The sequence below is a fragment of the Cupressus sempervirens genome, chromosome 6 (genome assembly GCF_028749045.1).
Source record: "Cupressus sempervirens isolate cs-2001-9-10 chromosome 6, ASM2874904v1, whole genome shotgun sequence".
Lineage (NCBI taxonomy): Eukaryota > Viridiplantae > Streptophyta > Pinopsida > Cupressales > Cupressaceae > Cupressus > Cupressus sempervirens.
In genome coordinates, this window is record NC_143123.1 from 711,500,714 (window position 1) to 711,517,970 (window position 17,257).

The following is a 17,257-nucleotide window of genomic DNA, read 5'->3' on the forward strand; positions in this document are numbered from 1 at the left end:
GAGCATATGCAATATCAATCATCATGATGTTATGATTCTTCTTTTTAGCAATATCTTTAATAGATAATGTTCTAGTGGGAGACTTCTATTCAGTATCAAGATATTTGCACCCTAAATCACTAATAGTAGCCAAATGTAACCTCATAAGTCCTCGCCACACCGCAAAATTGTCTTTGTTCAGCTTGGAAATCTCTCTTCTATAAGATATCCTAATCTTTAGCTTAGGTCCTTGAAACCTTCTCGGCAAGCACCAAAAGCTCTGATACCAATTGTTGGAAATATAAGAGGAGTAACTAAGAGGGGAGGGATGAATCAGTTACTACTAAAATAAATCTTAGATCCCTTAGATGTCAGTACAAAATAAAGTCTGAAAGCTTAATACTGTTGATGCTCGGTAAACACACATAAAATGTTGTAACTCAGTAAGTACTAATTATGCAAATCTTTAAAAGTCATCTAAATATTTAGTTAATCCATTATTGTTTCTCTTGAATGCATGCGCTGACGAAAAAACTATGTATTTCCATTGTTATATGTGTGGTCCATTGCTTTCTAGTTAAAATTAATTCACATTTAAAAGTGATTCTATTGAACATCTGATAAGGGAGCTAAACCTTAGAAAAATTTTAAAAATAATTAAAGAATAACAATTCTTCAACTATTGGAAAAGTTGTATTTGCCTTGAAAATTGGACATAAAGAGTTTTAATTGTTTATATTATTGAAAAGACAAATCTGTTTACCAACAATCCACCATTAGTGTATACAAAGGAAAACTTATAAGCACAGAAGGAATGCAAATGGGAATCACCCCCACTAGGGTGGACAAAACTAAACTTCAATGGAGCATCAGGTGGAAACTTGGGCAAGGCAGGAATATGATGCATCATATGTTTGGAAACTGGAGATTGGATCATAAAGTGTGCAAAACCAATAGGTATTACCTCGAATAATTTGACATACTTGGAATCTCTAAAGGAAGGGCTTAAACTAAGTCTAGAGCAAGGCATAAAAAAACTAGTTATTGAAAGAGTCTCTTAGATAATTTTGAATGCAACACAAGAGACAAGGATTTGATAAGGGGAAAGCAAAGAAAACCTCTTGTGAGTATTATGAATGAGGCAAAAGCCTAAGAATGAGAAAGAGAGAGAGAAGAAATACAACAAAATAACTCATTTACAATAGCATCAAAAACTTGATGTGAATAATGAAGACTAGATAAAAATGTGAGAGAGAAGCACCTCTTTTAAAGAGATGAGAAAGGAGTTGCATGTCTTTGCATGTGTAACTCCCATTTCTATGAATGCCACATTCATAAAAGGTGTGTGCAAAGTGTCAAGTTTCTCTTAAAGAGGAATATCTATTTTTCTTATTAAAGGAAATACAAAAAAGAGTTGTCCTCACAAGTGGACAATAGGACAAGAATGACATGTCCTTTACATGTGGACTAGAGGACAAATAAATAATACATAAGGGATACCTTGGTTTATCCCAATAAATAAATAAATACAACCAAGGAAAGATTATTAATTATAATACCCCCCTTTAATCTTTACTTGGAGAGATGTTGTCAAAATCAAATTGTAATTTGGTTTTTTGAAATATCTTCATTGTGCAAGAGGTCTCTTATTATCATGGGTACATTATTGGAGAGCTAAGAAAAGTTGATAATTCTTCAAGTGTGTTACATCTTCAAGTGGATTCATGTGGCATAGGATCTGTACAACAAATAATGATATCTTGTATGTGTCTTGATGGATTACCTGAAACATAGAAACAAAGGAAACTATCCACAAGGATAATTTCATCTTATATTCAAGTTAGAAACTTTTTATGTATAAGTAAATTATCATAGAGTAAATATAACTGTAACTTGGTACCACAAAGAAATCAAGATAAATCATATCCTGCAAAGAACAAATATGTTATCAAAACTTTCAAGAAAAGACCATAGAAAAGGCTAGCTAATGAATCCAACATCAACAATGCTTCAATCACGTGGATATAGACAGTCCACTAATAAGTCATTTTACTGCAAGTCAATGGGTGATCAATCCATAACCTGCATGACTCATGATTTAAGCAAAGAAGTATACATAACATTATATGGCATGTTTTCAAAGATATCAAAGGGGAGGAGTATGAGTATTAACAATTGACTACCTTCAAATAAGAGTAAAATGCTTTCAAGATGGGTCAAATTAACTAAAATTGGAGGGAAACTCCAATAATAAATGGTATTAACCATAAAGTGCCAATATGGCAATAGAATGATGCTAAAAAAGCATAAACTGCACTAATGTGTCAATCAATAGAACAAAATAAATGTTGAAGGCAATAGTGTATAATAACTCATAATCCCAACAAATAAGAAAAATAAATAAAATAAATTTACTTATGTGAAATAAAGAATGCACTCATATTTGATAAGTCACAAGAGACACAAAAATTTGTATATTTATCAAGATATATATGTGGGCCCCCATATATACACATGAATAAATATACCTAAACTATCATGGTATGAAACATGCAAATAGAATTAAGATCATATATAGAACATAATTTCTAGCCAACATACTAAAGAGAAATGCCAAAGATAATGAAAGAGAATTATTAACATCAAACAATATTTGCAGTAATTAATCCTCCTAGGTTGAAGTCTGCCCATTCTAAAAATTGATCTCTTTTACTAAGTACTTTTTGAAACCATTTATTTTTTCTCTTAACAAATTTATCACTAAAGAAAGAGTCATGATGTATGAATGCATCATTTGTTTCAACATTAGCATTATTACCATTATCAATATTAGCATTATTACCACGATCTATAAATGCATCATTACCATTACCATTGTAAGAAAGAATAGGAGGAATAAAGGTAGATATATGAGAAGTAGGGTTTAGAGAAAGAGGTTGGTCCTCCACTAACACAATTCTGCTTCCATGAACTTGTTCATTTTGAGCATTGAAAGAATCATGCACACCATTTTCTGCAAGACAAACATTTCGTGCTATGTGCACTTTGTTAGTAATAGGATTATAAGCTTGATAACCTTTGGTATTTTGCATGTTTTCACTCATGCACTTTGTACATACCATTTTAGATGAAGCAATAGGAGGTAAATTTTCAACTGTATTAGATGAGATATGCTCATTTTTCAAATGAGCAAGCCTTTCATGCTCCATATTAAAAGTAATATCTTTGTGCAAAGAGTGTCTAGAAGAGGTGAACCCAGAAAATTTAAATAAGTTATCATGGCCTAACTTAGCATTAGCAACAACTTCATTAGTGTTAGGATCAATAATAGAGCACATGTCCTTATGAAACTCAACTTTGTAATTTTGACATAATTTTACAATAGAAAGAAGATTGTATTTCAACTCAGGAACATAAAGGACATCATGTAATTTTCCATTTGAAATACTAACATTACCAAATCCTTCAACTTTGCAACTATGATTATCAGCTAATTGAATTGGAATATTAGAAATATCGGGTTTTAAATAATCAAACACTTCTTTATGAAAAGTAACATGTTGAGACACACCAATATCAATAATCCATTCTAAATTTTTAGGAACATTGTAACTAACAGTAAAAGCATGACGAGATGGATGAGAGTTTTGATTATTGTTATTCATAATTTGCTTATCTTTTTATTTTTTAAAACAATTATTAGTTACATGACCATCTTTCCCACAATAAGTACAGTGAGGTTTTTTATTAAATTGATTAGAATTAGTATTATTACGATGAGTGTTTGGATGATTATTGTGATTATTATTATTATAAGTATTGAAAGAATCATTATTAGAAGATTTGAAATTATGATTTTGACTTTTAGACACAAAAGCATGTTCATTTGATCTAAGAGTACCAAATTGTAACAACTTAGCTTCCTCTTGACGTAACAAATTTTGAAAAATACTATAAGTTAATTGAGTAGACAAAGTAGGAATAGCAAGTTGAGAATGAACATAAGTAATAAATTGTTGAAATTGTCTAGGAAGACATTTCTTTAAAATAATGGTAATTAATCTAATATTAGTGAGAGTAACACCTAATCTAATTAGTTGACTTTTAATATAATCAAATTTAAGTAAAAATTCATCCATAGATTTGAAATCAATATACCTTAAGTCTTCCAAATTATCTTGCAATTGAATCTTGCATGATTCAGATGACCTGTCATACGTTTGCTTTAAAATATCCCAAGCTTCATGGGCATTAGTGCAATGAAAAATCAGAACATATAAATCTGGGTTAAGAGATATACCAATGAGGCCAAGGGCTTCCTCATTTTTAGTATTCCATGCATTTTTTTCATCTTGTGTAGCTGAGGTACCAGGAACTATAGAAGGGTCGGTAGCAACATTTAAAATATGCTTAAAACGAAATATAAACGAAAGATGAGTTTTTCAAGTATGATAGTTTGAGTTATTTAACTTGATTTCTGAAATTAAAGTCGACATGATTTAAAAATTATGTTTAAAATTTTAAATAATAAATTTGAAATAAAAAAGTGAGACTTATTATCCACAAGAATGTTAAATAATTATTAAGAGATTTAGAGAGTCAAAATTAAAAACTAAAATGTTCCCTGCAAAACCACTGGTCAGATTGAAGAAATAGGAAAAATAAAAATTTGAAAAACTAGAAAAATGTGTTACACACAGAGAGTGATAAATTTTTTAATTTAACTTTATTTTCAATAAAATTTAAATGGTTTTTTGATTTTTATGTTTTCTAAATGCTGTTCAAATTTCACCCAAACCCAGATCACAGATTGAGAGATATCATAAAAATACGAACTGTTGTCTTAAAACTTGAAAAACAAATAATACTGCACATATAGTACAATAACTTTTGCAATACTATTATGATACAAATGAAATTTAAAGGGTTTTTTTGTTTTTATGTTTTCTAAATGCTGTTAAAATTTCAACCAAACCCAGATCATAGATTATGAGATATAAGAAAAATACAAATTGTTGTATTTTCTTTTCTAAAACAAAAACAGAAAAAAAAAAACTGGAATTTTAAAAACTTAAAATGCCTGCAATAGAAATAGGGTTAGATCTAATAAAAAAATTTAAAAATAAAGAATCCTTTGGTGTCGAGCCTTCCAAAGGAGGTTAGAAAAAATAAAAATGAAGAACTCTTTGGCGGTAAACCTTCCAAAGAGTGTTAAAAAAAAAATTGAAGATTGAATAAAAAAACCTGCAAAAAAAATAGATATGAATTTTTTTCTTCACTTCTCCTCTCAACAAAGTTCTCCAATATGGTAACCTTCACAAAAGCTCAAAACAAGGATTAGAAAGCTCTGATACCATGTTAGAAAAAGTGATTGAAATGATAAAATATAATAAAATGAAATAGCATGAAATAATAGATTTAATCCAAGAGAGCAAGAAGAGTTTTACCATACAAATGATACAAGATCAATGGAGCAATACCAAAGATAAGCAATACAAGAGACAAGGATTTGATAAGGGGAAAGCAAAGAAAACCCCTTGTGAGTATTATGAATGAGGCAAAAGCCTAAGAATGAGAAAGAGAGAGAGAGAAGAAATACAGCAAAATAGCTCATTTACACTAGCATCAAAAACTTGATGTGAATAATGGAGACTAGATGAAAATGTGAGAGAAAAGCACCTCTTTTAAAGAGATGAGAAAGGAGTTGCATGTCTTTGCATGTGTAACTCCCATTTCTATGAATGCCACATTCATAAAAGGTGTGTGCAAAGTGTCAAGTTCCTCTTAAGGAGGAATATCTATTTTCCTTATTAAAGGAAATACAAAAAAAAGTTGTCCTCACAAGTGGACAATAGGACAAGAATGACATGTCCTTTACATGTGGACTAGAGGACAAATAAATAATACATAAGGGATACCTTGGTTTATCCCAATAAATAAATAAATACAACCAAGGAAAAAGTATTAATTCTAACAATAACTCAAAGCACAAAGTCTTCGAATAGTTTACGAGACCTTTCGTTAATTCAAAATCATTCCATTTTTTTATGTTATTGATGATTCAAAATACTTGCAAAGAATTCAAAAGTAAATACTAAACTAAAGTCTTTAGTTTGATATCAATCAAAAACTGCCAACCCCTACTACTACTGAGTTTCGTGCATATATAGAGCTATGTCTGAGAATCTCCATTAAAGATCAATTCTTAAATAGTTTAAGAAATTAGTTGAAATAACCAATCCATGTGTACACAGACCCAAAAAACTAACTAAAAAGATTTTATCTCAAACAACCATCAAGCAATAAACTTTCTAAAGCTAATCATCTACTTCTTCTTAACTGCCTCCTCTTCATCCTCGTAATCTATTGTGTTGATTGGTCCTCATACCAATTTCAATCACATGAATGTGCTCATGAACTCATACACTACAGTTGTATTTGGACTCTTTGTACTATGAAGTTGGTTCTTCCATCTGTCTTTGTCATGTTTCATCTTAGTCACAATGTCAAGGTACTTAGGACGTTGTCGATTAGACATGCGTATGATTGCCTCAACTTTGGCTACCTTGGTAAGATCAGATGTGGTAAGATCACCATTCTTTTTAATCATGTCCAGGTGTTCTTCATACTGCTTGATTAATGTCTCAACATTAGAACCTCCTTCTTTGATGGGTTGAACTAATTGTCTGAAATTCCTTGTTCACACTCTCTAGTGCAGTTTTAGGATCTTTATTGAAAGATTGCATATGAGAGATGGTTGAACCATAATTAGACACACTTCAAGCTTCTTTTTTTGTCAAAACATGAATCAACCCTACATCAACGTGTTGCAATGGATTCTCCTCTAGTAATTTGTTTGAACCATATTATTCTACCTCTACCAATTGAGTGACCATGGTTGATAACCTTTAGACATTTTCTTTCTAGATTGTCACTTGAAGGTGAGATTCATTGAGTACAACCTCAGCAAGAATTAAGATTTTGTGCAAATCTCATATGCGCTTAGCAACTAGGTTTACCACTTGATCAAAGTTACTCAAATCAAGCTCATCTGTACCCTCCTTGTGATTATATGTAGCTACTTTTGCAATGCTTTTATCTGTCATGTTGTTAAACACAATCTTGGTTGTGCTCTTCGTTCTCTTAGGTTTTGGAGTCTTGGAAGTGTACTTGCTCACAATATCATCTACCAGAAAGAAAGTAGGTACCAAGCTTCATTTCTTATTTATCAAAGAAACTAACCAATTTGGAGTGGAAGCAAAAACTTTTTGAGGTTCATTACTCTTGGCTGGAGTATTCATAACTTCTACTCTTTGAGGAGATGTGCCCACTATCATCTGGACTCATTGATAATTGTTAATAAGTCCACCATCCTATTCTTTGTTGGGTTCACTATCAACCTAAATAGCTTCATTAGGTTTTTTTGGTTTTGACATCTCAACTTTTCTCTTGGAATAGGTTTTCTGCACTAAGGAAGTATTAGTTTCCTTCACACTGCTAGTTCTTGAAGATCTCCTATTACTTGCAAGTTTAAGAGTAGCATTAGAATATTTGGGATCAGTTGATTTTTTAACATGTTTGATCTTTTTCATATTTAACCAAGAATTTTTTCTTTTAAAATAACTTTTTCCCTTTCAAGAATGTTATCTTCCTCTTTAGAATCCTAGTTTATGATATATTGTTTGTAAACCAAGGACTCAGCTGCTTGAGTGTCAATAAGATCTGATTTATCTTCTTTGACACCTATGGTGTCCACATCCATACTTAGTTGATACAAATTAATTTGAGAAATGATAAGCCTAGAGGATTCTCTTTCCCATACTTCCATCTCATTTTCACAATCCTCCCAAAAGTCTTCAACATTATGAACATGCAAAAACTTTACATTGGTTTTGAACAAGCTATGAAATATCCCCTTACTATCAAAATCATGTCTAGCATGATAGAATCCAAAATAGAAGTTGACTAAGTCTAAACTTATACATCTGGCATCTTCCATACTTCTATAGGTTAATTTGCCTAATTTAAGTGGGAAGATAATATTTTCTACTTCTTCAACAAAAAACATGTTTATGATAGCAACTAGTTGCTGAGACACATGTGCTAGGATAAAACAATCAAGAGCATATATGGGGAGTTGCATGGGTTCGTCATCAAAGCCTCCTATCCTCAGATAAGTAAATTTAGTATACTAAATGTATATGCTCCCATAGGATTGAACAAGTTTCTGAGACTCATGAGAGAATCTACGATGAGGAGAACCCTTCATTTCAAAACATAGCTTCCTAGAGAAAGTACCATGGACTTTTCTAAAATTTTCTAAAGCTTTTTCTTTACACAACACAAGGAAATAATTATACACAGTAATGTCTTTGATCCAGGGTTCATGAGATAAATATTTCAAATCTTGAATACTGAATAACATATGCATCAAATATGAGGACATATAAAAATCTTTCTTTAGTTTCAAAGCCTACTTGAGCTAGTTCCTCAAAGAGCTAGAAATTAACCCAGCTTTGTCAAAAAATTGTGACCCTTCCAACACTATCTGAATGTAAAAATACATCCAATCTTCAAACAAACTCACATCTGGAGAACCATATATTCTGTGTAGAAAAACTATTATATCATGAACTCATGGAGACATATGATCCTTCTTAAGGGTTTTTGGCAACCTAGAACCACCTTTGTAAAATGATATAGTCCAGCTCCTTGCGATGACATTCCCATAGACATCTAAAGTTGTTGAAAACTTCACCAAAGAGGACATAGGAGTCATGTCGACAAAATCTTGTTCTTCAAGGTGGATCAATTTAGACACATATTCTCTGGTAATGCTTAGCAACACACTCCCATCCTTTTTCAAAATATTATTGCTAGGTACATCATACATTTGAATACATTCTTGAATCAATTATGGATAGGGATATGTAGGTGGGAAAGTGGAAGCTATAAGAAAATTACAATCCAAGACTTTAGTGGAAAAGAGATATGAAAGTCTTTCACATAGCCTCTCTATTATTTTCTCTAAATTAACCCGTAGGAGGTTTGTATCTAATATGACAAGTGACTTACTATACAAAATACAAGTATTTCCTAACATATGCAAGGTAGACCTCATGACTCAGAATCTCACTTTTTGGAAATAAAAGAAGCAGTCACTACCCTATCTATCAAAAGATGAAAAGAAGGAATGGGAAATATGAAAGTTACCTAATGAACAACAACTAGGGCAACTATGAAAGCTAATTCTTTCTCTAGATTTCAGTAGCTAGCATTTAAATCACCCAAGGAAACTTATGCTTCTTTTTACAAAGAAAGATTTACCTCATATAAACTTCAAGATAGGGATATGACATTAATTATGAAATGAGCATAATGAGTCCATACATGCTGTTAAAAAGGGGGATTGGACTACTACGGTATCTAGCATTAATTACAAAGCAAGGAGCTCAAGTGATATTTTGCCTTCACACATGCCAAATCTTTACTTTTAATCCATTAATCAATATCTAGGCATGATTATTAATGATGACCCTATCTCAAAATATTAACTATCTCTCACCTTTTTATAAATGATCAAATTGCACACGAGTGTGTTAGTTTCAGAATGATGTCTAATTGTAGCGCAATTTCTCCTTGAACTTCGCAGCACATCCAACTAGGGCACACCAAAAAGTGTCATGTGAGAATCAAAAAACAAGTTGAGCTGAAGGAACCATTAAACTATTGAACCAGATACAAGGGGTACAAAGAGATTAAGGACGTCTTTTTATTATTCAAGAGTGGTACAAAGTGATTCAAGATTACTTAAAGAAATTTTGAACCTTTTGGCATGATAAAAATAATACATTTTTCATAGAGGTTTCATGGGTCAAACTTATTCAACAATAGGGAAAAAAAGAGAGAAAGATACGTGTAGGACAAGGTCTACTAATGAGCTGCTAAATTTTTTTATTTCATCTCAATATAAGAGACTGATGAAAGACAAAATTGATGGCTCAAAAATAAACAATTAAAATAGGAGTGAATTAGAAAACATACCAAAAGAAATAATGACTCTAAAAAATCTCAAACTAACATGGATTTATGAGGTTGATCTAATTCTTCGCATGTTCATGTCCCAATCCGAGAATGTCCCTTCTTCTGTGGTTGATCTTCTTAAATTATTTTTCATTACTTCTTTTATGCATGATTCTACTTTTTTGAGAAAGGGTTATCCATGAAAAAGTCATTGAATATTCTCCTATTCCTTTCCTTCCATATTTCCCACAAAAGAATGGAGCGAGATACATTCCATAATTTACTATATGTTTTGATGGTTCTAGTGTTAAGCCAACTATTTAGGTGACTCGCAAGGTTTTTGAGAAAGGGTGAAGACCAATTTAGTTTATGATTAAGCCAATTCCAATATTTCTTCATTAACGTACATTGGAATAGTAGATATTATGTTGTCTATGAATTTTCTTTACATAACAAGAATCTAGACAGTCCCTCAAATCCCATTTTTGTGAATCTATCTACTGTCAATATCCTCTTTTGTATTACAATCCATAGAAATATTCCTTCCTTTAGTAGGCATGTTGAATCCCAACATAGTTTAAGGGGTATATTTATTTTCTCCCACCTTTGTGAATTAATTATAAGATTGTAAACTTTCTTAACACTATATTTCCCATCCTCTAATGGCCTCCATATAATTTTATCTATTCTGTATTTATAGTTGGTTTGTCTTTGGCTTAGAAAACTTGTGAACACCTCTTTCGCTATAGGAGAGAGGTTAGTTTCATCTAGGGATTTCCATGCCCAAATTTCCTCCTTATTTTCCTTTTTTTTATGAATAGACCTTTTCCATTAATTAAAATTTAAAGATACATATTCACAAAAAAAGGGTCGGGGGATACAAGATCACCCCACAAGTTCAAATGGCCCAAGGCCAAAGATCAACTATTCATCAAAAAACATATATAAGCAAAAACATAAAATCTTTAGGCTGCAAGATCAGTGCCAGTCGAAGGAGGGTCTTTGTCATAAGAACCCAAAAATTCCTTGGGGTTATTGGTTGGCTTAGGGGGAGCCCAACTATCAGCAGTAGCAACATCTTTATCAGTATTCTTGTCTTTATCTTCCTTAGCTCTAGGAGGAGAAATGGCTAAATCTAGCTGAGGGAAAGCCCACTTGGGATCACGATGAGCAGATGACCAACCCACATCAGTGACAATAGGGGGAGCCACCGAGGACCAACCCAAGCCCAGCCTCCAAGGAGGCGAGGCCAAGTGGAAATAGCCTTGAAAACCATCACTAGGAGAGTATCGATGAGGTTGTGACTTGGGGGTCTGCAAGCGGTGAGCAGAACTACTCTGCCTTTGCTGGAAACTACGAGGAGGAGTACGGTCATCGGATAAAGCATCTAGAGGCACCTAGGCAACCATACAAGGGGAATTTCCCCAGTGAGCAAGTAGCTCCTGCAAGTGAGCCACTTCTAGTGCAATTTTGTCAGTTTGTACTTGTATCTGCATCATGAAATTATTACATATATGTGCTTTAGAGTACATAGCAACATGAATATCAAGAAAGCTATGAGAGAATAAAACAACATTGCAATCTTTCCAAATTGTAAACAATATCTCCATTCTGAAAGCATGCCAAATCTGGCATATCTAAAAGGGGGTCTAGGAGCATCACCCATAACCACCATATACCAAGTGAAAGCCTCTGGATGGAAAGGCCTGAAAAAATCATAAATCTAGAGCCAATAATTTTAAGCTTGTCTATAGAACCAAAATATATGTAGGAAGCTTTCAGTATGACCACTAAAAGGGCATCTAGGATATGGAACTCTCAAATTTCCTTTTTGAATTATTTATAATCATATACTTGTTTACCCCAAAGTTGGATTAATAGATTTTTTTTATTTGCTGGTAAATTAAAACTATCTGGGGGGAAGGCATCCCAAGAGTCTTCCCAAAATAATGCTTTCTCCCCTTTCCCAATGTCCCATGTAACATTATTGTTGATAATAAAATGATATTGTAATATAAAATTTCATGAGCTAGACCCTTTTGGGGGGTTTCTAGTTCTAAATAGAGATAATAGATCTGCTTCATTCAAGTATTTGTGATAGAGGATTTTATCCCATTTACTATCTTTCTCCTGATACAAATGTGGTACTAACTTTACTCCTAATGCTTCATTTTTCCAACTAAATTTTTTGATTCATAATCCTCCTAACTCTTTGATTTACATAGATTTTCCCATTTGATTAGGGCTAATTTCTTCTTTTCATCTATCCCTTTCTAGAAGAAATTTCTAAGTTCGCTCTCTAGTTTCTTATTGATTCCTTTGGGCAAGGGAAGACATGACAATTGATGAGTGGGAATGGCTGATAGGACAACTTTGATATTTGTAGTTTTTCCTACCTTGGTTAACCATTTCCCTTTCCAATTTTCTATTTGTTTGTTAATTCTTTCTAGAATAGGATCCCATATTTTGGAATTTGTTGCTCATTTTTCTAGATGGATTCCTAAATACTTTTAGGGAAATGAATCTTTCCTATATCCCATGATATCACAAATATCATTTTCCAATGTTGGTTTAGTACTAAGAAAACAATAGGATTTTTCAGCGTTCACCTTTTGCCTTGATGCTTTCGTATATTCGTGTATAATTTGCTTAAAATTTTGTGCTTCTTCAATTGAACTTTCCCCAAGTAGAATTGTGTCATCTACAAATTGTTGATGGGTGATGTTCAAAATATTCTTTTTTGTAGTAATTCCTTTGATTTTTCCTTATTCTTGGGATTTTTTAATTGCTCTCCCAAAAGTTTCAACCATAATAATAAATAGGAAAGGTGAAATGGGATCTCCCTGTCTAATTCCTCTAGAAATGCTAAAGAAACCTTTTGGTATTCTATTGATAAGAAGTGATATTTTAAGAGTGTCTATATAGTTAAAAATGAGGTTTATCCATTGATGTGTAAATCCAAATACTTCTAGATTTTTACACAGGAATCTCCAGTCCACCATATTGCATGCCTTTTGGATATCTAACTTTATAAGCATACATGAATCTTTATTGCTTAGAGTTGAATGGGTTGTTTCTTGAATGATGATGGTCCCATCTAAAATAGATCTACTAGGGACAAAACTAGTATGTTCTTCAGATATGATTTTTGGGAGAACACATTTCAATCTAATTGCTAATGCTTTCGAATTTTTTTTATAAATGGTGTTACATAATGCGGTTGGTCTAAAATGGTAGGGTTCATTGTGGTTCATTTTTTGGGGGATTAGAGTTTAAAAGGTATCATTTATTTCAATTAACAACAATCCAACATTTCTTGTTGCTTCTATTGCCTTCCATAAATTCCCTCATAATATCCCAACACTTTTGAAGAAAGAAGGCTTGGAAACCATCAGGTCTTGGAGATTTGTTAGGATTAAGACTAAATAAGGCTTTTTTCACTTCTACGGAAAAGAATTTATTTAACACTTTATTGTCTTCATTTTTGATAATTTTAGGGATTGTGTTTAACATTTTCCTTTGTGTTGTCCAATTAGAACTATCAAAATTGTTTAAGCTATTTTTATAGTACTCCACCATTATTCTCGCTATTTTGGTAGGGCCTTCTTCTACAGTACCATCATTATTTCTAATTTTATTTATTCTATTGATATTTCTCTTATTTATTGTACTATTATGAAAAAACTTTGTATTTCAATCCCCTTCTGCTAACCATGTCTCTCTTGTTTTTTGTTTCTAGAATATTTCCTCTTGCTAATATATTTTCTTTTTTTCCTAATAATTCTTTCGCTTTGCAATATTTTTCATTGTCCATTCCATATTCTATTATTTCTTCATTAAGTTTCTTTAGTTCATCTTTGTTATCTAATTTTTCTTTTAAAATATTATTAAAGTGTGTCTTATTCCATTTTAGAATGATTTCTTTTTAAAAAATTCGATTGGACACAAAGTAGTACATTTTATATCCTTTAAAAGATTACTCTTGCCACCAATGCTTGATGCTTTCCATAAAGTTACTTTCTAAGAACCACATTTTTTCACATTTGAACAAATTTTTGGATGGTTTAATTATTTTTGCAAATTTTGTTCTGACTGGGTAATGATTTGAACCATCATAAGGAAAAATGAAATATTGAAAGGCTAGGTCCATAGTACTCATATCTCCTTTAAATATAAATCTATCTAATCTTTCTCTATACTAAAAAAACCTATCCTTCTATTATTCCATGTGAATACTTCATTACTGGTTGGTATATCCAAAAGGCTACTGCTATCAAACCATTCTCGAAAGTTTTTTACTGCCTAAGTTACTAACTGAGATCCACCATATTTTTATTCCAAATTTAAAATTGCATTGAAATACCCTCTAATGAGGAAATTATCTCTAGGATTAGCTTCTGCGAATGTGCTAATTTCCTTCCACGAGTCTTTCCTATCTCCTATTTTGATAGGTTCATATACATTAATGAGAGTTAGTTGAAGGTTATGTCTAAAGCTTTTGACTTTACCCCCCATCCAATTATTTTGTTGTGGGCAATTTTTTGGGCATTCCAAATGATCCCAATACCTCCTAAGGCTCCTTTGGATTCTACTAATTTTGTCTTCCAATTTACCAATTTATTTTCTAGTCTAATTCCTTCTTCCCTATTTAATTGTCTCTTGGATTAATATTAATTCTTATTCAAATAAGGTTATATTATGCTTTAGTAGGTGTTTTTTTCGAGGGGCATTAAAACCCCTAGTGTTTCATGTAGTTATCCTCATTCCCTACGACAAGGAACTTCCCCTTCCCTAATTTAGAACCTCGCTAACCTTTTTTTGGTTTTTCACTTGCTCTATTACATTTCTTAATTCCTTCAATGTTTTCCTGGTTGACTTCATCTTTTGTTTACTGCATTTTGGAGTCTTCAAACCATCTTGATTGATTGAAATGCCTAAATTATTGATATGGTCTTGGGTTTTATTACTATTGATTGATATCATTTCATCCTCTACTATCTCTTCTTCTTCTTCTTCTTCCAATTCCTGAACTATATGTTCCTCAATATCCATTTTCATTTTTTTATGTTTTATTCCATTCTATGTGTTGATCTTTCAAATATTTAGTCTTATCTTTTTCTATAAACTAATCTAAGACATCTAAAACCCCAAATTCTTCCCATATTTGACTATTTTCCAATTGGTTTCTATTTACTGTGGTAATTTCTTTACTGTTTTCTGAATCTTTTGTATTTTCTGACTTGGTCTTATTAATAAAGGACTCTACTTCTACTGGTATAAGAAAGTCCTCATTCTTATTCTTGTCCATCTTTTTTTGTTTGGATTTGTTATAAATTTCTTCAAAGGGATCTTTCTCATTTGTTGGTGCTTGCCAAAATTTGTGTGTTCTTTTTTTGGCTATTTTCTTGATAGTGATATTTCCCTAATATTTGGAAGAAGCTGAGGGAATACTATTTAACTAAACTTGACACTCTTTTTGTGTTTCTGAGGCCACCCCCTCTAGGCTATTTTTTGATTCCATCATTAATAGGAATTTTTTCCAAGATCTAAGCCTTATTTTGTCATACTATCTTCCCTCCCATTGTTTGTATTAATATATGTCTTGGCTTGAGCTCCTTCTTCATAAACATTTTCATTGATACTTGTACTTCTTCTCCCACTTTCTAGTATAACTCCATCCTCCTTCGTTTTTGTTGTCTTTGTTTGTTAAAGATTTTATATTCATATCTAAACTATGGTTTGATGTTTCCTTAAATAGGTCTAAGTTATCTTCCGCTTGAACTAGGTGAGTTTCCCCATATCTATCCTGATTAACTGATCTTTCTCCTAAATTTTTTCTATTCTCTCAGAGAGTTTCATCTGTTATCCTTTCTTATGGTATGTTGTTCTTATGACTTTCTTCCTTATCTTTATTTTTTCCTTTCACAGATTTTTTATTCTGATTGAGATGTTCTACATGTGCCAATTCCCCTAAGGCTATTTGATCATAAATATCATTATGAGTCAGTAACAACTCCTATGTTAATTTTTTATAACTTTACAAGCTCAAATTAATGTCCTTTAGGAAGCCATTCTCTCTTTGGCATAAATACATTGATTAAAATCAATAATTTTGTTATACATATCTTCATAGACCTTATTGCCTTTTCTCTCTCTTCCAAAAACTTTGTTTCCCCCTGATCCTCCTTTCTATTTTTTGGTAGTTTCTCTTTTATTAATATAATCCTACCCTCTAAGTCCAAATCTTTAAATTCTCCTTCTTCTAACCCTCTTTCACTAATGTTATGTTTCTGTTTGTTTTTATTTTTTACTATCTACCCTATCTCTGTCTCCTTTTCCTTTCACATGATCTAACCCCTCTTCCAGGATATAAATTCTACTAAGTGCCTCTTTAAGCTTTGAAGTTTTGTTAATCTGATGAATAGTTCTATTAGGATTTATTCTTATTATACTGTTAATTGCCCCTTCATATCCAGTTAAGGTTAGATTATATATAGATCTATTTGTGATGATCTTTTTAGTTTTGAATTTTCTTTGTCCTAACTCTGGGCTTATGAGAAAACTAATATTATTAGATGTATTATAGTTTGATTCAATTCTTAATAGATTACCTAAATCTTGTCCTATTTTATTTAAGATCTGAATTTAATTTAATTCTGGTGGAAGATTTTTTTATTCAAACCAAGAGGGAGCTAAATATTTTCCTAGCTTTTGCTCATTGCAATTAAGTTCCCAAGCTACAAATTTTAATTAAAGGAAGTACGAAATTGAAATAAATGCATTCCTAATATCTTTATTTTGGCAATGTAAATACAACAAACATTTAGAATAATTAGATATACTTACCCGCTCCCTACAATACTCCTTTAACCATATTACTAATTTCAGAATGTTGTCTTGGGATCCATTCCAGTATCCATAGACACTTAGCTCTTGGCATTCCCTCGATTTATTCTCACAGTCTTCATCACTGATAATTTGGATGTCTTTATGAGTGTTGTGAAATATACTATCGGATTCTTGTTAGGATTAACCACAGATATAAATAATAGTTAAATGCAAAAATAACCAATATCAAAAAATAATAAATTGCACAAAAGAGAAAATGAGACACAAGAATTTAACATGGTTCACCCCCTCCCTAGGCTACGTCCACCAACATCAAGACCAATATTATTATTATCCAATGATTACAATCTACAATCCCTTACAACTCAATACTATTGCAAGAAGCTACAATATCACCATACATTAT